This window comes from Dermacentor albipictus, chromosome 6 (genome assembly GCF_038994185.2).
Source record: "Dermacentor albipictus isolate Rhodes 1998 colony chromosome 6, USDA_Dalb.pri_finalv2, whole genome shotgun sequence".
NCBI lineage: Eukaryota > Metazoa > Arthropoda > Arachnida > Ixodida > Ixodidae > Dermacentor > Dermacentor albipictus.
The window spans coordinates 48,166,047-48,187,317 of NC_091826.1; the positions used below are offsets into that span (position 1 = coordinate 48,166,047).

Consider the following 21,271-nt stretch of genomic DNA (forward strand, 5'->3'; position numbering starts at 1 on the left):
CCCCATAGCTCGTGGGCTGCATTGAAGTCTCCTAATATAATCAGAGGTCTACTTCCAGCTAAATTAGTAGCCTTTTCGAATAATCTCTTGAAGTGTTGTTTCTGCTGTTTCGGATTACTGTAAATGTTGAGTACGAATAAGCTATTGTTCCTTTGATTTTTATGTGAAGTTGGTACTACAACCTCAACCATGAGGTACTCTAGGTTTTTGTCTATGACGCCTAATTCATGTGGGATGTGTGTAAGCTGCTTATTTACAAGCACGTACAGGCCCCTACCGAACGTTTGACACTCTATGGCTCTGTATCCAGTGAGTGTGACATATCCATATCCTGTCTCTTGAAGTGCGATAATATCCGGTTTAGACTGAAGTGACCTAAGGTATTGCTGGATGATGGAACGTTTGTTATTGTACCCCCCGCAATTCCACTGCCATATTCGAAATTCCCTCTTATTGTGAGCCATATTGCATATTCATCTCCCCCGCCTGGGGAGTTAGTGTAGCTCTGAGGAATGACGACCCGCATTGTTCCCTTACGTCCATTGACATAGTCATCATTTCCAGGGTTTTAATTCTTTCGCCAAAAGCCTTCAGTCCCTCCTTAGGGTCATTCAGTGCCGTCTGTATATGGCCTACATTCATTGTCAACTGTGAGACACTGTCCATAAGCATCTGCATGTTGTCTTTAAAAGACGCCAGCGCTTGTTTGACTTCCTCCATCTGTGTTTCAGTGTTCTTGAGTTTACTTTCAACAGCCCTACGCTTGGCTGACATTGGGCCTTCACCAGCAGGCGCCGGGACTGGGGCTTCTTTGCGTGTATTAGTGCTATCTTTGTTTTCTGCTTGTTTAGCCTCGCTTAAGAGTTTCCTTATTGCCGTCATCTCTCTAATCATGTTCTGATTCATTTCCCTTAGTTCTGCATTCTCTTTCTTAAGTCTTTCTATTTCACGATCCTTACTTTGCTCTGGGGGTGGGTCACAAAGCATGGCACTTACCGGATCGGTACGCGCGTCGTCGGCCCAGATAAGTCTTGTTTTATTGTTGTCCCGGTGAGGAGGCGTCTTGTCCGCTATGGCCGTTCCCTTGACTTTGTCGGCCCATGTGGATCCGTTGATTCCTTCCCCGGGTTTCGATGCAGCCTGTTGGCTCCGATCTCTTGATCCGGATCGCGTCCTGGATTGGGATCTGGATCTGGGTCGGGATCTGGACACGCTTCTTCCCCTGGAGCGTGAGCGACTGCGGGACCTGGACCTGCCGCGGGACCTTGAGCTTGGCTGCGTGTCGTTATTGTCCTTGTTGACGTTGGTTGCTAGTGCTCTTTCGTTTCTCCGTTTTCTGACCACGTATGGAGTTGTATAGCGCTGCTTACACACTTTGTCCGCAGTTGGGTGTGGGCCACCACACAGTTCACACCTGGGTTGGCACTGATGTTTGTCAGTCGGATTCACTGCACCACAGCCTCGGCATATTCTCTCTTGCGGAGACGGGCACACATCAGCTCTGTGACCGAGCCGACCGCAAGCGTAGCATACGTCGACTTGTTTCTTGTATAGTGAACACCTTACAAGGACCGGGCCATATCTGACGAAATTCGGAACCTTGTGTCCATCAAAGGCGATGATCACCGTACCGGTATTCTTGATTCTTTTAACGGCGAGAGCCAAAGGGTTTCTTGAGTTGACTATGTTCTTCTCCAGCTCCGTCGGGCCATCTGCTAAGTCAACGTTCCTTATCACTCCCTTGCACGTGTTGTGAGGTGCAGCCTCATATGCAGCCTATGTGAGTGCAGCCTCTATGAAGGACACAGACCCCCGTATGCAGAAATGCAACTTAAGTCGAAGCCCATGTTTGACTTGATTTAGATGACGCCTGGCGTTAACGTCCCCAAACACGCTCACTGCGTTTCCTTCGGCGCGTTCCCGATAGGCGTCACTCAGATCAAGTCAAGCATGGGCTTCAACTTAAGTTGCATTTCTGAATACGGGGGTTAAGAGACGCTATACGAAAGTGGAAAAGCGCGCGCCCATGCGTGTGTCGCTGTATGGGTTCACCTGCGTTTTCCCGCGTGTATATGTATATACTAAATGGCACACAGCGAAGCGAAAAGTAAACTTGCGTCCACGTCGCGCTCGCGCGAGCTCTCTCTCCTATTTTTTCCTCTGCACGCGGCATGATGCGGCTTTAATGGCGCGTATACAGAGCTTTTATACATAGTCCTGAGCGGCAAAAAGAAAGCCTGCGAGGCGTGGGCGTATACGGTAACGCGGGGGTCTGCAGAAAGGGACGACGCTGTCGTGTAGATCTCGTCGAGTGAACGAACTTTCGTCAAGGAGCCGAGAGCGTCCTCGTTGGCCCTCTCAAGGCCGGGTCGCGCGTATGCATAAGCGATGACGGAGAAAGTGGCGGGAAAAGGCGCGCGGCGGCGTCGCGGTATGGTTACCCATATGCCGGGTCGAGCGCGTCCTGCGAGCGTGTAACGAGATCCCGCGACGTTCGGTTTGCGCCGTGAGACGAGATGCTCTTTTTCTTTTTTTTTCTCGGTGCCGTGAAATGGCAGCTGTAAGATCCCGAAGCATGCGGGACTTCACGTATTACTCACGAGCGATTTGAAAGATACGTAGCTTTCAAGAGGCATTAGTGCGTATACGCGTAAGCCCCACGGAAAAGTGTCGACAGAGCGCAGTGGCTACGGTCCAATACCAGCCGTATAGACGGGGCTAAATAGACAGCGAAAAGGAATAGCGGCCATCTTTAGTCTCCCTTCAATTCTGTGCCTTTCTTTTTTCAAACTGTCGGTTCCGTCAAATATAAGCGAGTAGAGAAACGCTCCAAGTTTATGGCACAGTTATCGGCTTTAGTACAGCACGTGCCCGGCACTTTCTATGTAGCTTAGAAAGGGTTCGGTCACTACGCGGTGACGTTGCGGGACCCACGCATATGATATGAAGATGCGCACTACCTCCTCCTCGAGTACGCACGAAGCGGTACTGCAAGACGAACGCCGATGGCGGAATTAATGTTGTTAGGTCGTCGGCTATTCCCCCGCAATAATAGCAAGTACAACAATATTTGGCCCAAGGCCAACATCAGTGGTGCAGGTCGATAAAGGCGGTTTGTCGCTTTAGATGCCTTGCGAAATACCAAGATCTTAAGGCTTGAGCGAGAAGCCCTGGGGGAACCGAGAAGGCCCAGACCGAGGGGCTCAATTTTCGTAACAAGTAATGAAGCCAACAACGAAGGCCTAAAGATCATGATCATCATCATCGTCGTCGTCGTATTTTATGTGTTCCCTGCAATTGCCTACAATGATCTCCAATTACCTCTGTATTGCGCTATAGCTGATTCCAGCTTGTGCCTGCGAATTTCCTAATTTTATCGCCCCACCTAATTTTCTGCCGTCCTCAACTACGCTTCGCTTCCCTTAGCACCCATTCTGTGACTCTAATGGTCCGCCGGTTATCTACCCTCCGCATTACATGGCCCTGCCCATCTCCATCTTTTTCTTTTCTCTTTATGTCGACTAGAATATCGTTTAAAGACAGTTGATTACGAATTATAATAGACATATTTCACCACGTTCCACACGCATGCGCACCTGGTCTGTCGGCGCCGTGACGACAACACTCATCACGGCTTTCCGACTGTACTACAACATTGAGGGGCACGCAGAGGACCATGCCATTCTGGATTTTTTCCAGTAACCTTTAAGAGAAACCTGCGAGGGGTTGCGTCTGACGACGGACGCCCGGAGCTGCGACTCCTTTTTTTTCTTTTTTTTTTCATTTGTGCGCTTGGAAGAAAATGCAATTTCATTGGTGGCAGTGTCCATAAAGAAAAGGCGCTCTTCAGGAATTGGACGTGTATCTGACGCGACAGTGATTTGAGGAGGCCCGGTCGGCATACACATGCACGAACTGCTTTCCCCAGACAAAGGTGACAGCTTCCGCGGAGCGTCTGCCTCTTCTGATACATCTTGCAGTTGCATAGCGCTGACTCGTTCACGTTGTTTAACTAGCCCAAAAAGCTTGCTGCACCCGGACGAAGAACCTATACGAACCCGAATTAGGGACGTCAGCTCCGCGTTCCTCTCAGACAGGGAGTGCACGGAATTTACACCAACCTGCGGCAGAAGGGCGACACGTTGCAAGCCGGCGGTACCGTAAGCTTGTTAGCTTTTACTATGGCATCTAGTCCGCGGGGTGTATTTTATAACGGTACACTACACATACCACTCCTTTCGTCGCATGCTATGGGCTTGTACGGTGCCCATATTTACCGACCTACCCGCTAAGCGGCTATGGCGTTCAAGTGATACGCAGGAAGTCACGGGTTCGGATCCCGACCGCGGCGTCCACACTTCGATGGGCACCAAATAAAGAAACGCACTTGGCGTACTTAGCTCTACGCACAGATTAAGGAAGTCTCTGCGGTCAAAATTCTCTAGGCGGGCGGGCGTATTGTGATCAGACCGTGGTTTGGCGGCACGTAAAATCCCAGAAATTAATTCGTTTTCAAGTATGCGCAGCCAGAACGGGGCACTCGGCGTGGTTGATAAGAAAAGAGAGCGTTGAAATGATATGGAAGTAACTACGAACTACAGCAAACTGGTTCACCATACGCGCGCTTTCGATACGCTGTTCTGGCCCACAGTGTCCACCAACCTATAGAAACGCCCACGGGATAAGTGTGGACGCATAATGATACTGCACGCAGACAGACCTCTCCTTGCAAGCGTCCAAGGATTTGTCTACGCTGAGCAACGTGCAACATCGAAAAGCGTGATTTGCAGTCTCATAACTGCTCGCGAAACGGATCTCCCGTTGTACATAGCCCCGCCCAACCCGCCGTGGTTGCTCAGTGGTAATGGTGTTGGGCTGCTGAGCACGAGGTCGCGGGATCGAATCCCGGCCACGGCGGCCGCATTTCGATGGGGGCGAAATGCGAAAACACCGGTGTACTTAGATTCAGGCGCACGTTAGAGAACACCAGGTGGTCGAAATTTCCGGAGTCCTCCGCTACGGCGTGCCTCATAATCAGAAAGTGGTTTTGGCACGTAAAACCCCATAATTTAAAGCCCCGCCCATTTAAGAAAAAAACAATTCGCCGACGATTACGATACTCTATAATGCAAAATTTGAGCGCAGCTCTATACGTGCTTTCATAACACGATATATTGAGGCAAACAAGTCGAGAGAGGCATGTAGCAGAGTGGGCAATCGTCGAAAATTTTATCTGCGGGTCAAGCGCGTCGGCTTTTGTACGTGACTCGGCGAAGGTTCCAGTGTAATCGCCGGTTGCAGCGTGGCTTCCAGGAAGTACTACACGATTCGCGCCGCGCATGCAATCAGATTACAAAACAATCGCAAACCATTAAACTCAAAACAAGCGCAAACGACACCAAATCAAGCCGACCAAACAAGCGCGAGCGAGAGCTGACGCGAGCAGACGATCGTATACGAAACGAGCGGTCCGACTGAGACCAGATACGAGTACGCATCGAGCGGTCGGGAGGGTCCGCATGACACCATATTCCAGCGCGCACGTCACTGAAGGGGCCGCTCTCATTGGTCCGCGCCGTTCCCGGCTCGCGTCTTTCATCTGCCGCTCCACGTTCGCTCTTTCATCTTTCGCTATGCTTGTTCGCTCGATTACGCCGCCACCGCTCGCCGCCGCAGGGCTGCGCTCTAAAGTAAGGCATTGCACATATCAGCCAACACAGCATCCCCGGCGCATTCCGTCCCCGATTTCTCGTGCTGTGTACAGGTGGCGCGGCGGTCGCGAATATCGCCCCCTCTAAAAGCTTTAAATGAATTCGTTTATATATTTTTCGCGCTACTTTGTGCACGCACCTTTAAACAACATACTTGTCTGTATTCTACACAGACAGCCAAGAGTGGGGAGCCTACTTTCAAGCGCTGTTTCAGGGTATACATAGACTGCAATTTTGAATTTTCGACAAGTTATAACACGTGGAAGACAAGATGGCGAAAGACTAGCCGACAGCCCACGTTTCCGGCAAGACTTGATGACGTGAAACTAATCAATTTCGTAAATAAATTTTGGCTTCAGCAGACAGATACATATAGCATGTCCGAGCGCATTACACGGCACGCCTACCTTTTAGCTAAACAAGCTAGTAAGCACAGTCTTTATTACAGCACGCTTCGAAAAACACCCTTTATATATTGCGTACAAGTGGAAGGCAACGACAATGCTTAATGCAGTTTACATGCTTGGCGTGAGATAATACTACCACGGGCACGCCACCGTGCCTTATAACTTGTTGCTGTATACGTGTCTCACAACATGCAATGGAAAAAAAAAATGTCTGTTGTGTTAAAATAAAAGGAAAAAAGCGTTCACTATATTAAAGATGCAAGCAGGCTTCGTGCGTGCCAACATGGGTACATGAGAGCGTGACAAAAAAAAAAAGAGCAGGAATGCGCCACGACTTCTAGCGCGATTGGGAACCAAGACGGCTACTCACCAAATTTCGCGATAAATAGCGGTCGAAATATCGGTGCTAATTATCACCACCTTAAAACAGCGCTTGCATGTAGGCTCCCAGCCAACAGCTACACAGGCGACGAGGTCGTGGAGGTGTCATCAGCTATACTGCTGCTACCTCACTCACTCAAGGACACTGCGAGTCGTTTAGATTCCAACACTGCGTTGGACCTGCATGTCTTTATTTTTCTCTCTCAAACAGTAATGCTGCATTAAAGGTCAGGTGCAATGTGCAGAATTCTATTGTCTGATGCTGTTGGTTTAAACATCACATAAACCAAGAAAACAGCGAACAAGTTTAAGCTGCATTGACGCCGCGTGCAACTGGGACAGTTCTGCCAGGTAACTTACGGGTCGTTTTGAACGTTAAGAGTGAATTAGATACAGTTCTGGCCTTCATGCTATGTGGTACTTTTCCTTTTCTGAACACAAAAGTTCGAATGCCATTCGTGCGTTCTGCCGAGTCCGCGTGTAAATTGCAGTACCAACTTCCGTGGCTTAAACCGGAATATAGCGCTGTCTTACATCGACACGTCTGTGTGCTTCACAGAAACCTAAGAGATGACGTGTAATTCGCTCTTAGATTACGGAGAACATATATAGATGCCCTTACTGCTGTATTTATGCGTTCTGGATCAAATAGTCGTGCTTTGCGATTCTTCGCCGGAGCTCTAACATTGTCCGCAGCGCGATCGATGTAGGAATTAGGCGTGTTCGACTTTCCGTTACGCTCATTCCAGTGCTTCGTGAGTAGGGCTGGTGTTTTGTAGCTCGCTGTCACCATCGGCACAATCAACATAATCAGTTGCAGATCATCATCATCATCATCATCATCCTAATTATGTCCACTGAACGACGGAGGCCTCTCCACCCGATCTCATATTGCTCCTAGTCTTTCACCAGATGATTCGATCTTATTATAAGTCTGCAAATTCCTTAATTTCTACAGACAACTTAATTCTGTCCCGTCCTCGACTGTGCTCCCCCGTCCCCTTGGCACCCATTGGGTAACTTTAATAGTGCACCGGTTATACCGCCTATACGCATCACGTGGCGTCTACTGCAGATACAGTGAATTACGTCACATAGAAGCTCTATACGGGCGACTGTTGTACCTGAGTATTTCGCGCAATATTAATTTTTTTAAGCGCTTCTTTGACTGCCCGCCGAGAATTGTGCAGGCCAGGAGAATGCGCTTGTAGACAACACTACGGAATACAGCTAATGTTAAACCTTAAGTTATTCTGCAGGATAACTAAATAAAGCGGGTTAGGCACGTTCAACACTAAAGGCAGACGCTGTTTCTCTCTCCACAGCCTGCTAAGCAGATGGATAAGGAGAAAGCAAAAAGCGTCATTCCAGGGTTCTATCGATGCTCCAAGACAATTTTTTTTTCCCTTCAACTGCAAAGCTTTCTGAGAAAGAGCGTGTCGAAATCATAAGCCGCGCGCAAAGCTTCTACTTCCTCCACCTCTGTTTTTGCTAGAAATCCAGCAAATGACACTCGTCACTTCCCGTTCAGTGTTGGTCGAAGACATTTCGCCAGAACCACTGTACTGAAAACGAAACTAAAAGAAAAAAGTTAGCGTGGCTTGTAACGCTGCCCGAGCCTATTAACGCTATCGCATTACAGTCGCGCAGGCCTTACACTACGACGACCCAGCTCCCTTGCCTTTTTCACGTGGTTTCGGCATCGCTGCATCGCCGAATAGACGTAGCACTGTCTCTCTCGCACGATCGAGGTCTCGCAGCGGGAAATCATCGTGAACGGCTGTGACGTTTCGCGTGAAGGAGTTTGGAAGGGGAGCCCTTGCATTTATGTGGCGATGGCTTATGAGTCACAAACTGTGTTCGTTTACAGTTCAATGTGGCCCCGAAGTACATTTATCAATGTCTAGAGTAAGAGATGCCACTGATCGTGTAATTAATTACCAGGGGGGGGGGGGGGGGCATAGTGTGAGTGTCCACCAAGTGGACTGTCAATTTCAGTGCGCGCTGAATTCGACGTAGCTTGAGAGCCGGCGATGATGATTGGCACCTGCCCAATACCGGCTCCGAGCGCTATCCAATCATTGCGCGCTGAAGTTAACGGTCGGTGCACCCCCTTCCCCCGCCAAGCACCCGACGTCCTACTCCAGTCCATGGGCCTCTATAACGGACACCTCTGCAACAAAATAACCTGTACGACGAAGGAAATGAATCAGCTCCGGCTCTGCTGTGAGCTGTGCGGTGCGCCACCTTCTACAACGAAGTTACCTGTAGAACGAATTATTTTATAGGCACCGAACACTTCGTTATAAAGCTGTTCGACTGTATCTAGCTCGGGCAATGTGCTGTATAACTAATGATTGAGCGCCTTCACCGTGAAAGTGTAAGAGTAGGATTGAAGATTAATATTCTGAAGACGAATGTCATGTTCAATAGCCTGGCAAGGGAACAAGAATTCATGATCGCCAGTGAACCTCTCCGTGCAGCATCGCGCTTATCTAGTTCAATTACTCACAGGTGATCGTAATCACGAGAAGGAAATTTACTGAAGAATTAAAATGGCTTGTAGTGCGCGCTGCATGCATTACCAAATCCTGACCGGAAACTCGCCACTCTCGTTGAAAAGCAAGGCGCACAATCATTGAGTCCTGCCGATGCTAATTAACATACGGGGCAGGAACTTGGAGGTTAACAAGGAAGCTCGCGAACAGGCCAAAGAGCGCGACAAGAGCGATGGAACGAAAATTGTTAGGCGTAAAGTTAAGAGACGGGAAGAGAGCGGCGTGGATCAGAGAGCAAACAGGGATGTAGCCGATATCCTACAGTTGACATCGAGAGAAAAAAAAATGGAGCCGGGCAGGTTATGTAATGCGTAGGGCAAATAAACGGCGGACCATTGGATTTACAGAATGGGTGCCAAGGAAGGGGAAACGCAGTCGAGGCCGGCAGAAAATTAGGCGGGGTGACAAAATTAGGAAATTTATGGCGCAAGTTTCAATCACCTATAGCGCAATTAAGACAGGGGTAATTGGAGATCGCTGGGAGAGGTCTCCTTCCTGCCAGCGGACATAAAGATATGATGATGACGAGGACGACGACGATGATGATGACTGTTCGGGTTAGGGAGTGAACTGATAGTAAGTCCAGCGCTTGCTATAGCAGTAAACGCAGTACTAGCTTGAAGGAGTTCTCGCGGCGTAGAAGCGTGGTTAAAGCGGGACCAGTTAATCTTCCCTCTAATGATCACCTTACCTCCATGTGTGTGTGTGTGTATATATATTTGTAAGCCATCTCTTAGCCCGTCAGAAGCAGTCGCTACTTCGAGCCGACGAAGCACGCTCTGCCAGTTCATGATTCTTTTCACTTTTTTTCTTCGTTTCGTCCGCTTGTTTTTGTCTATCGTAGGCCTTAATTACCTCCTGGCGCAGTCTCTTGCGCGGAGAGCTTGTGTTTACGTCGGTCGTATATATACACTCCGTGCGCTTTAAAGCCCTTCTCTCGGACGGTGTTGTGGCGTCGTAAAAAAAAAAAGAACGAAGCCCTCCTGCACAGGACACCGCAGTATATCTTCCCGCAGCTGCGGAGCCGAAGCTCAAAGCATACATGCTATGTATTACAGCTTGCCTATAACGACATTTATATTACCCGGTGTTTCGCGACCACAAAAGTGCGATCGAACAGCGTGATAAGGACCGCGTCATTTCGCACGATATGTTCTTGTCTTTCACGAAGGCCCATCGCCGGAAATAACGATTTCTCTCGTCTCGTTGTCAGGTTACAGGGGAGAAAAAAAAAGTACACGTACTGGGTTTTCGTAGCCATGACCGAAGAAGGAAGTCGCAAGCTTCGTCCTCGTAGCTCGCTTCCTGCAGAACTCGTTAAATCCCGCAGGTAACTTCCGCGATAACAGTCCGACAATAACAAGACGCCAGGGAGGGGGTTAAGTATGGTGAGAGTCGTTATAACCAGTTATTACAGACTGTCTTTCGTCCTCGAGTAGGCTAAATGCAGTGTGTGGCCACAGCAAATGCATTCAAAAGTGCACGCTATAGCATGTCTGCGCTGATCAGTTCGTTCATCGTCTGGCCGCAGAAAGAGAGATGTCAGTGGTTTCTTCGGCGACCGTATGCGCGGACGATATGATAGTGGTCATTAGCCCACCAACCGTCATCAAAACCAATGGCAATTGACCGGCATCTTTTGAAATCAGCAAAATTTTTAGCATTCCGGACGTTGTGTTACTGTTTCTACTATTGTAAGGTGCAGCGTTTTACTTAACACGACACAAAACTACGACAGACCACGCCAAACCTTGTTTGAACCAATAGCCATGATAGCGATGCCCGGGGTCCGGTGTTGATACTTATCACTACACTGCTTGCGTGAACGTTTCTCAATACAACAAACGTAGAACATTCAGAAAGGTTGCTTGTGAGCTGACTTGTTCTTTGGCATACGTGAACTAATGATTATATGTAACATGAAGGGAAGTATTAATACTGAAATAAAAGCTTCTAATGCGTCAATGAATAAGTGAGCGTTTGTTTGCCGTCACGTGGTATCGAATTCCTGACGATAGCGCCTGCGAGTTCTGGTAACTTCCTACCAAATGTTAAGCTCTAGCTCTCGTTAGAAAGTAAATGCCAATTGCAGATTCGTGTTAAGTTCAGGTACAGAGTGAACGACCTTCTAAAGTATGCGTTCGTTCTAATACGTTGTTCTATAAGTCATTCCAGCTACGTTGTTCGTCGCTGAGCCTAAATTAATTATCATATCGGCAGACATTAAATCAGTATATACTGCAACGCCGCTCCTTTACAGCGTCTTCTGAATTTATTCTGCGCGGAAAGATATGAACTAACAGCGGAGAAAACAGCTGCTCGAAGGTGAACTTGGCCGAGATATATATGACAGCAAACACGTCATTGCCCGACATCCCATATTTCGCGATATATATATATATCTATATATATATATATATATATATATATATATATATATATATATATATATATATATATATATATATATATATATATAAAATGTTGCTGCACTTGAACCACGCCCTTCCGCATAGAGTTTGAACTTTCTACCCACTTGAGTATGCTGTTTCGGCCAGGTAAATGTCCTTGCTTACGCAGAATGCAGTCTTAACCATCCTCGGGGTCGGTCATTGACGAAATTTATGACGTCGGAGGGTGACCGTGGAATTTGAGGGCTTTGTCGCTGTTTGCGTCTTAATTCACCTTTGCGTTGTGCTCTGACGTAGCAGATTTCTCTTATCCATTCACTTTTTTTCTCCTTCTCCTAAGCGAAATATACCCATTGTGCCTTGAGTTAACAGAAATCAGCGAGAACAACCAAGGGGGGAGGGGGGTGGGCTCGATTTAAAACAGAAATAATATAGACAACGAACTTAATGAAACACTGAAGGAAATCGGCATTCGTTTAACTTACTGAACCATAGAATCATAGATGAGCTCTAAATTTACGATAGACTTCACATTATTAATAAAGGAAGAATCAACTTGCCACCCGCACAAGCCAAATGCACGCTTCCGCTGGATAGGAAAAAGTTAATGCAAACAAAAGACAAGGCACACAGGCAGGCAAGACAAAGGTAAGTGCTTCCGCATGCGTCATGTATGCTGCTCTACCATTTGAGCTATACTGTTAAGGCTGCTCCTTCTTTCAATTTTCTTGGGTATTTGTGTGCACGTGTTTATAACCCTGACCTACGGTGCGTTGACTGGCGCCAATCGCGGCCTTGGTGGAGGATGTGAAAGATCTATCAAACTTCGGAAGCACTGTAAAATGATTTGCGCCCGTATAATAAAAAAGAAGTGATCACGAATAAGGGTGTAAATATGTCTCTAACTCACTCTCTTACGTCAAAAAGGAATGTAAGGCTGTGAATTGTAGACACATTCTCATTTAAGGATGTAAATTATTCTACAGTGCGTAGCGCGGCAAGTGAAGTCGGGAACATCAACTAGCCAAGACACATCCGTAGTCGCAGTCACAGTCGATACCACCGCTCGAAGTTTGGTTGACGTGCGCCATCTTAATAGTCAGAACACATTATATACCAGTTTTTTTTTGCTATATACAGAATTTTTTTTTGAAGTTACCTGTGCCACATAGCACAATTTAACTATTAAAGTTGTGAGCTAAGTATGCAGCACATATTGCAATATAGGAACCGTAGCCTATGAGTTGGGAAGGGGTGTTCGCTTGTAACGAATTTTCAGGATGACACTACGGTTTCAAAGATATTCGCTCCCGAAGTGTGCGGCGCAATACATTGGCGTTCCAGTTATTTTTGCGCTTCAAGACATAAAGCTTCGGTTCGTTTAATAATAACTGGAACACTGCGCCTTTAATATCGCGAAACCGCTACCATTCTCAGTTTTCGTTCCAGGTGTATGTGCCTTGCAATTTCATCGGCTGCAATTCGTAAATTGTCATATATGTGCCGTAAGTAATACCGCGAAGTTTTACTGAATGAAATTTTCTGAATTATTCAGTAACGCATTTCGATGTATTGTGCAAGTGTTTCCGGCGTTTTCAACAATCCGGTTGAAGGAATAAAATTGCGATGACTGCCGTAGGCACCTTTTAAAATTGTTATAGCGCAAGCAAAAAGCGTCTGGTGTACCACATCGATGCGTATAGTTGTGTGTGCCCGTGAAGCTATAGCACGCAAACTTTCACACAATGCTTGAGTTGTTAGCAACGCTGGAATACGAATCGGATAGTCCCTTTAGGCGTGACACGCATGCAGTCTATATGCTGTAAGTGTGACAGCTTGCAAGTGTTTCAACAGAGCACTCGTCGTGATCAAGGACAACTGTAAGGATTACTAAGTCAACATGTATTTCACGCGCTCAAGAAACTTATACTGGACCGCTGCTGTTTATGCTTCACAGATCGGTGGACGCAAAATCTGTAGACGGCCATCGCGCGAAGCCTCTCGCACAAGGAAGCAGGAGTCGTTTGTTGGAAGCCGACGTCATCTGAACAACAATCTTTCCGTGCGACAGCTGTACGCATCGTGAGTGAAAGTTTCTTTCTTTGGGTCGCATTTCCTTTTTTATTTGTATTCGTGCGTTTGGCGTCCTTTGTTTTCCCTAAATGCCGTCTGCTGCCGCCTATCGCAGGTGACGTTCTCCAGACAACTTAAACGATTTCGTCTGCTTTTTATAGGCGTGCCTCCGGCCATCACTAGGGATGATCTTTTATATTAGGGCGGTATCTTAAATGTTACACCAACACTTCTTCGTCATGAGAGAAACCAACGTACGTAATCGTAGGGATCACGCGGAGTGCTTTTGGTGACAACTGCGCGAAAGTGACATATGACGTGTAACTATTCAACGTGCGCCACTTACAGTGTACAATGAGCTTGATTCCGATTCAGCGACGATGCAGCTGTAGCCCGCTGTCGTGAAGTCCGGAGGAGGTAGAAGTTGTCGTTTCAGTCAGCCGCTCTCAGTCAGTCTTTTCGTAACGTCACTGGATGCTGGACAAAATTGTTTCACTGTCTCATGGAAGGTCTTTCCCACAGCTTTCAATCATTGATGCGCGCTACGTTCACCGACTTTCCAACACTACAAACTGTGCTCCAAATGTTTCACTTTTGATGAAGGAAAAAAAAAGAGTGCCGAAAAATAAGCTAGACAAAACGCTGTTCCTCCGATGCAGACGACAGAAAAAACTCCTGAGAGAAGTTCCAGACGACACAATCCTTCCGCACGGTGGCTGGCAGACGGAAGCACCACAGGGCGTCCCGCGCAATCTCGCGCACTCCTCCGCGCAAAAGACCGATCGCGCCCTCCGGCACCTGGCAACAGGTGTGTGCAGACGACGCTTTTCGGGCGCCCCAAACGCCTCGCAGACGAAAAAACGCGCGCTCGCACGGTCGTAGTCGATCGAAATTTCTCTTCGACGCTCGCGCACAGGCCCAGACAAACTTCGCAACGCGCGCAGGCGCTAGGCTAGACCATCCCGCAGCGTTCGGCCGGTGCTCGCGTAGTCTGCCGCGCACGGTCTCCCAAATGCGTCGGCCGAGTACCGCTGCCGCCGCAAGCGCCGCTTCCCCGCCACCACAGCGAGCGAACGGCCAGCAGCCATCCGTGCACAGGCGCCGATCCCCCCACGCATGCGCGCTTTCGCCGCCGGCGCCGCTTCCACGCCCCGTTGGGACAGGCTGAATAAAAACTGCGCATGCAACACTTCACCATAAACGGCGGCGCGCGCTCTCCCCACCTCCTCGTCCTCCGCCTACGTCCGTGACGACAACATGACGTCACGACACAACGCGGCATCGGAGGGTGAGTGTGGATGGTAAAAAAAAAAAGAGCGGGAAAACGGACGGCGCACTCCGCTTTCACTAAGTTCCCAAAATGTAGGTCTCATTGTAATTTTTCCTCGGCAAATTGCGGCAAGTAGGACGTTAAAGTGGGAAAAACATTGTACGCGAAACGATTGCCTGCATCTGGCTCTGCAGCTTCCCTACAACGCGGTGAACGAAGCAAGTTTTTCTTTCGTGTTCAAACTTTACTCAACGGCGGCACAAGGTTGTTAGCTAACGCCATCTCCCAGCTGTTTGCATAAGCTCTGGTTTCACTTTCTCAACGTCGTCTGCTCAAGGCGAAAGCCGCCGTTGTGAAGGCCTAACGGGATAGCGCAGCAAGCGTGCGCTTCAAAAAGGACCGCCGCCAGTACACGACGCTAGGGAGCGCCACATACTGGTCCTTTACTTATTTCGCTTCTTTTGTGCGGCCACGCTGCGTCATTTGCCTAAGCCGGGAGTGAAATTCCCTGATTTGCTAAATTAGATAATGACAGCGTGGCTAGATAGTCGCTTTGGCCAGCTTTGGCCAACTTTATGAGCGAAATTTTCCGTCAGGCTGCAGAGCGGACGCCATCTACCCACTCGCATCGTTTCATGAGTGGCCGCGCTGCTTGTTTGGCACACTATGTGTTCCGTCACCTCCGCGTCGGCCGGTTGGCGTGTGGCACCTGCCCGTTTTGGAAAGCAGCGCCGCGGCCTCTAGCCGGGCGACCTTGCCTGCCCACGATGAAGAGTACGGGAGCGTGATCCGACGACGGAAAAGGCTGCCAAATTGCGATCCCACTTGAACCGGCCTGCGGCTTGCCCTTTTTTTTCTTTTAATCTTTCATCGATTTCGCCTCGTTCGTTGAGGGCAGGTGCGCCATTGCCCTTGTGTCTGAGACCGCGTGCTGCGGTCTCACTGTGTGTTTTGCTTTCATGCGCCCGAATCACGACGTTCGTATCGAACCTTCAGGTGGCCGCCGCCGCCGTGGTTCGAACATTTGCCGCGTCTTGAGGGCGTGACGTAGCCGTTTGTGGCCTGCTTGCGTAATCACCGAAAGGCGCTGGCGTGCGGTGTAGGTAGGCCTTTCTGGAAGGCGCTCTAAAGCGGGAGACACACGGCACGATTTGGTGTCCGATCCGGCGTCCGACGCGCCGGAACGACAGCCGGAATCGCGGTGTTTTGCCGTGCCGGAGCGCCGGATCGGACGTCCGGCGTGCGACAAACCGGGCAGATTTTCATCGTCCGACGCGTCCGACAACCGCACCGTCGTCTGGCCGCAGCCAATGACAGCGCGCCTGGCATGTGACGTTCCCTCCACGGAGGCGGCGCTGGCTGGCCGGTTTCTCGCAGTGTTTTTTTTTTTTTTTCCTTGCCTGCTGCAGTTTGTTTCCGACACGAAATGGTTACTAGTTCAGTAAAATTATCTCGACGTGTGCCTGTTATTCAAAGCAACGCCTAGTACACTAGGACTAGGCTACTGGCGAGATCAGGAGACGCGACGCGAGGGCATTTCGCGGGCAGACAGCACACACCGACCGTCTGAGCGAGGCTGCTCGCTTTGCTTGCACGTTTGCCCTTCGCAACGACTGCGTCGAGTAAACCAATTGTATTTAATTACGGGCGACCTAAGTGTACAGTGTTAATTGTTTTGGCAAACATAAGCGCTGTTCGACGAGCTCGGGTTGGATCGTAAGCGCCGTCGGCCGCGGCGTCTGCCTAGCTAGGCCTACCGGCCCTATAGCTGGCTGTTAGCGGAGTCGTCAGTGGACGACGGGCCGTCGTGAAGTGTTCTGTCACTCGCAGGGGCATAACGTTATTGGAAGTGTTCGCGTAAAGCGACGCAGTGTTGTGCAGAGTTGTTTATATTGCGTTTCTCGACGTGGCTCTGAAGTCAAGCTGGAGGGCTGTATGTGGGCGGAGCTTACGCGCCGCTCAATCTTTCGGATGCACGCACCGTGTGTCCCGAATCGTCGTATGCCGCATGCCGGAGCATGCGGCGCCGCACGTCGGATCGGACGCCGAATCGTACCGTGTGTCTCCTGCTTAACGGAGCCACTACTTGAATCGCTGCGCGTCTCCGGTTGTTACAGGTGGTAACTGGTGCGCTTGTTATGCCGTTGTTCGAAGACGAAAAGGGATGGCGTTAGCTGGCAAGCGCTCTTGCTTTGACCAACTTGCTGGTGAAAGGATCGTTTTCGCGCGATATGTGTCTAAAATGTCTCTACGGTTGTTGTGCATTGAAGGGATTGTTCAGCGACATTGAACTTGGTAACGATTGACGTCGTGTAAAAGGTGGCTGTCAGTAAAGCTAGAGCGATCGAAGCGCCGCGCATGAAACCTTTGTTTGCTGCACAATTTTAAAATATTTACGAGCTTGTTAGAGTTGTTATTTAAATTGCCGCGCATGTATGATGTGTGTAGAATTCACCGAGCATCGGGTGCACGTCACAGAACCCCAGGAGGACCAAGTCAGAGGTAGTGGAGCCCTCCAGTACGACGTCTTTCACATCACTTTGGCTAAAACATTTTGACCTTGGTGCTGGATAGGCCGCTGCATCTTCAGAAAAAAAAAAAAAGGATTTTATTGTGTTGCTTTCAGACGGTAAACGCCTTCACCGCGATCATCGCCATCAAAACGCCAGACGTAGAGATAAGCTTGACTATTCGATCTATAGTTTTGCGTGATTTTATGGTTTTGCACTATACAGTTTGAGCTAACTCCCTCACAAAGAATACTTTGCGTGCTAATTAGGAGCCAACGTCTGCGCAGGATGTGACTTGGAAACTAACGCTGTGATCTTCGATTGTCCCCTGTTAAGCTAATCTCTTTTCTGCTCAGCGCTAAAGTGCGCTGATAAATGTGCCATATGAGGGGCACAGATCTCGTTATCTTCGTTAGTCTTACAATCCTCCTACTGCTTCGACGTCATTTTGCGATGACCTTCACGACGCATTGAACAAATTAATTGTCAGATACCCTAACGCTCCCCTTTTTCTTCTTGGTGACTTCAACTTTCCCGATATCATTTGGCGTAACGACACGGCAACGTCCCAGTCTTCTCAGAGTACCCAGTTTATAAACACTTGTTTGGATTTCCACTTGACCCAGCTTGTACTGAAACCAACGCGCGTGTCTGCCTCCTCATCTAACATACTAGATCTGATTCTCACTACGAACCCTGACACAGTTTCCCCAATCCTTTACATAAAAGGCGTAAGTGATCACCTTGCACTCACTTTTCACATCAATACACGGGCTCCTGTAAAGAAAACTACGAAGGTGATCCGCGATTACAGCAAAGCCGACTTGGCTTCCATTACCACTGAAATGGAAAATTTCGCAGCTTCTTACATCGCTAATTGCGATCAGCGCTGTGTTGAAGAAAACTGGTGCATTTTCAAAAATAAATTGTTGTCATTAATCGAACGTTTCGTACCCCAAAGAACAGTCTCTTGCAAGCCACGGTCCCCTTGGTTCAACCCCTTTCTGAAGCGACTACGTAACAAAAAAAAGCGGTTGTTTCGTCGCGCAAAAGCTTCATGCAGTGACGTTGCTTGGTCCGCTTACTACCTCACTGAAAGTGACTACAACACAGCCGCCGCTAGTGCGAAACAGCATTTTTATTCTGTTACCCTTCCGTCCATCTTGCAAACTAATCCTCGTAAATTCTGGACCATAGTTAACGGTACTCCAAGCAAAATAATCCAATTAACATACCCAAACGATCAACCTGTTGCTCTTGAAGAATGCTGTAATGTATTTAATGATGTGTTCTCTTCACATGTTACCACAATGCCACGTGGATTACCGCTTTTATCCAATTCTGGTTTTTCGCCCATGGATCCAATCTCTATTGACTGGGTTGGTGTTAGCTGCCTAATAAACAATCAAAAAACGTCCTCCTCTGCCGGCCCAGACTGCCTGAACTCAAAAATTTTGAAGTGTACTGATGTATTTTCTGCTGTTATCTTGTCACACATTTTCACTCAGTCATTACAGCAGTCTGTTCTTCCACACGACTGGTGCGTGGGAAAGGTGATTCCAGTTCATAAATCAGGTAACACACACTTACCCAGCAATTATAGGCCTATCTCACTAACTAGCATTTCATGTAAAATTCTTGAGCATATAATATATTCACATTTGGCTGAGTTTTTAGAATCGAACTCCTTTTTCAACCCCTGTCAACATGGTTTCCGTAAGTTCTTTTCCTGTGAAACACAGCTCTTAACATTTACTAATGATCTCTTTGCAATTTCTGATCTAGGTACCGACATTGACTGCGTATTTCTTGATTTTGCGAAGGCCTTTGACTCTGTGGCCCATGATTTACTTCTGCTTAAGCTGTCTCAACTTAACTTGGACTCAAATGTACTCGAGTGGATAAAAAACTTTCTTTCTAACAGGACGCAGTTTGTAAACGCTAATAACTGTAATTCTCGGTTTTCTAACGTACCAGCAGGTGTTCCTCAAGGGTCAGTTCTGGGTCCACTTCTCTTTCTAATCTATATTAACGAGCTTCCGAACTGCGTTCTTTCCTCTTCCATAAAGCTTTTCGCGGATGACTGTGTTCTTTACCGTAAAATTACTAATCCTTCAGATTCCCAAGAGCTGCAGGACGACCTTAACCGCGTAATTGAGTGGTGTTCTAATTGGTGCATGCAACTAAATTCAAATAAATGCAAGGCCATGCATATATCTCGTAACACTGCCACGCACACCTACTTTATTAATGGTGCACCTGTGACGTCAGTTAGCTCTTACAAGTATCTCGGCCTTCACATATCAAATAACCTTTCTTGGCACTCGCATATTGACTATGTTACTAAAAACGCTAATAGCATGCTTGGTTACTTACGCCGTAATTTTAGCTCTGCCCCTTCTTCCCTGAAGCTAACTCTTTATAAAACTTTAGTTCGCTCCAAATTGGAATATGCTTCAGCCATTTGGGATCCGACTCAGTCGTCATTAGTTTCTTCTCTTGAAAGTATTCAAAACCGCAGTGCACGCTTTATATTATCTAATTATTCTCGCTATGCAAGTATTTCTTCAATGAAACGAACTCTTAACTTACCTGATCTTTCGTCACGCCGCAAATCTTCCCGTCTCTCCCTTTTTCACAAAGTTTTTCACTTGAACCCCCTTTTAAAAGAGACCCTTCTTACCCCTCCGTCATATATTTCTGCCCGCACTGACCACAGCCTTAAAATCGGGGTGCCATTGTGCCGTACTAACCGGTACAGTGACTCATTCATCCCCAGGACAAGCACGGACTGGAATCGCCTTCCCGCCTCAATCGCACTCATCACCGACTCTACTAACTTCAAAACCGCCGTTCAGAATGCCTTTTGTTAATATCTTTTGTAAATTTTTTGTTAATACTTGTTTGTATTTTTTATTTTTATTTTTTACTGCATTACTTCTTGTTTTGACTCCACTCCTTTCTGTAACGCCTTCGGGCCTTGAAAGTACGTGAAATAAATAAATAAATAAATAAATGCATTACAACGTTGATAAAATTGTTAACCGACCGGTGTTGATGAAGATATATGAATGCTGCTAAAGAAACTTCTTCAACTCGGTATTATTGCTCGGCCTGTCATTGTCATGGCTCAGTAGTGAATGACCGAATACCAGCGCTAGCAAATCTGTGGATGGCTGTATTATATTTTTTTCGCCTCATGAAAACGATTCACGCAATATCCGCATTGTCTCTGAAACACCATAAAGAGTTAAAGCAAACATGCGCGCTTCTGCACTATTATTATGAGCTGTGTTTGGCAAAACTATATTGTGGACCGGTTGAACAAATATGCCTGCCTCCCGGTGATCCTAAATGAAATACAGTGTTTTTAATACCTTGATGAGAAAGAGCAAAAGGGAGGAGTATGCAAATTTTGTAAATGAAGAATAGAAGCTTAGCGAATGTGACGTTTTTGCAGGGGAATTCTTAGGCGAGCTGGACATACTTTGTCGCTATAATAAAGGGAGCTTCAGAAGAGTTCCAGGGTATTGAACCGAAACAAAACCGAAAAGAGCAAAAAAAATAAAACTGCGTATTTTTGCTTGAAGCCGAACTGAACGGGAACGTTACTCGTTTTTCTTTTTTCTTTTTTCTTTTTTTTCCCACTCCGTAATGAAACCGAAAAGACAGAACAACGGCTTTCTGTTCCGGCTGAGAAGATTTTCTGGAATCTTTCATCCATGCATTGCCTGCAAGTGCGGCTCAGTTATGCTATATCATTTCCCCTAATTTTCCCTAATTTTCCCCATCTTCCCCTAATTTTAGCAGTAACAGCCCCATTAGCATGGTTTTAAGCGTATCGCTTCGAGGTGTTCGTATTAAACTCGTAAGCGTTGGAAACTGGTTACCGTCAACTAGTTTTCCGTTAGTAGGAGGCCTATATATTACCGTTGAAACAAAGAAAGCGC

The 21,271-nt window shown here is 47.6% G+C and overlaps 2 protein-coding genes across 5 annotated transcripts in view; one reads left to right on the forward strand and one right to left on the reverse strand.

Moving 5' to 3' along the window:
• Window positions 1–16,114, reverse strand: part of LOC139061063 (serine/arginine-rich splicing factor 4-like) — a 174,898-nt gene extending 158,784 nt beyond the window's left edge. The window contains exon 1 of the mRNA XM_070540511.1: window positions 13,888–16,114. The gene's annotated coding sequence lies outside the window, so the exon portion shown is untranslated. The remainder of the gene's footprint in view (window positions 1–13,887) is intronic.
• LOC139061064 (E3 ubiquitin-protein ligase RNF217-like) overlaps window positions 1–21,271 on the forward strand; it is a 344,621-nt gene that overhangs the window by 120,770 nt on the left and 202,580 nt on the right. For 3 of the 4 annotated variants that reach the window (XR_011515155.1, XR_011515158.1, XR_011515156.1), the window contains exon 2: window positions 13,426–13,550. The gene's annotated coding sequence lies outside the window, so the exon portion shown is untranslated. Of the gene's footprint in view, window positions 1–13,425; window positions 13,551–13,656; window positions 13,880–21,271 lie in introns of those variants that run through there. The other variant, XR_011515157.1, reaches the window with a different exon arrangement.